At 34.3% G+C, this 950-nt stretch overlaps 1 protein-coding gene across 1 annotated transcript in view; it reads right to left on the bottom strand.

Annotated features, from left to right (window-relative positions):
* The window catches only part of LOC119581989 (MFS-type transporter SLC18B1-like), a gene marked incomplete in the record, with an annotated part of 13,480 nt that overhangs the window by 5,743 nt on the left and 6,787 nt on the right, over positions 1-950 (bottom strand).

Raw genomic sequence — 950 nt, 5'->3', positions numbered from 1 at the left:
CAGCAATATAAAGACATTAGTTATAAGTATGCAGATACTGGTGCTATGCATTACAGTTCAGTCTAAGCCGGTCAATGAATTTACAGATGTCCAAACAACGGAATTCAATAAAGGGTGAGACTATCTTTGCCGCCTATCATTTACCTTCTATACAGGGGCATGTTCAACAGGTAATCACCCCCCAGTACATAAAGGTATTAAGAAAATAATGCCCTTGAGTATAACTACGTTGCTGTTGACATACGGAAGTAATGATTGAATTACAAGGCAGTGCATTTCATTTTCCTCTTTCCTAGTTTGTTATAAGAATGGTTTCGTACCAGAAATTTAGCAAAGCAGTATCTAGAGTACCCATTAGTGAACATCCTATAGTTACAAGATGATTTTGGACATTATTCGAAGCTATCAAGGGCAAACGGGGATGGAATCAATAGAGAGACGGTCTCTTTAAAAAAACAATTTTATGAATATAGATCATAACAAGCACCGTTGTTTGTTAAGAATCGTTTCTCTAAAAGAAAGCAAACCTTGTACTAATGCTAATTTACCAATGCTTTTTGGAATAAAAGTGATTTTATTTCTAAAATGCTAGTGGCATTAGGAACGCAAATGTTAATTATCACAAATTATGGAACAGGCTGTAATTACTCAACTGGTTTCGGAAAAGGGTAATATGAGAATTTACATTTTGTGTGAAATCAAGAAATTCACATACTTCAACAATTAAAAATAGGACGAGTGCTGAACTGTACAATAATCTTTCCTCTGAGACCTAACTGGATTATATGACGAATCAGCCAATGTCTTTAGAGCTTGCCAAACTACAAAAAAGTAAAAAAAAATCTCTGGAACCTATGAGTTGATATTATAGCTATACCAGTAAAACAACATTAAATAAGATAACATACAACTAACCTAGCTCCAAAACAGACTCCCTACAATCTTGAAAC

The sequence above is a fragment of the Penaeus monodon genome, chromosome 15 (assembly GCF_015228065.2).
Source record: "Penaeus monodon isolate SGIC_2016 chromosome 15, NSTDA_Pmon_1, whole genome shotgun sequence".
NCBI lineage: Eukaryota > Metazoa > Arthropoda > Malacostraca > Decapoda > Penaeidae > Penaeus > Penaeus monodon.
Note: the sequence above shows the minus strand (reverse complement) of the source record. Positions and strands in the feature narration are given on the sequence as shown.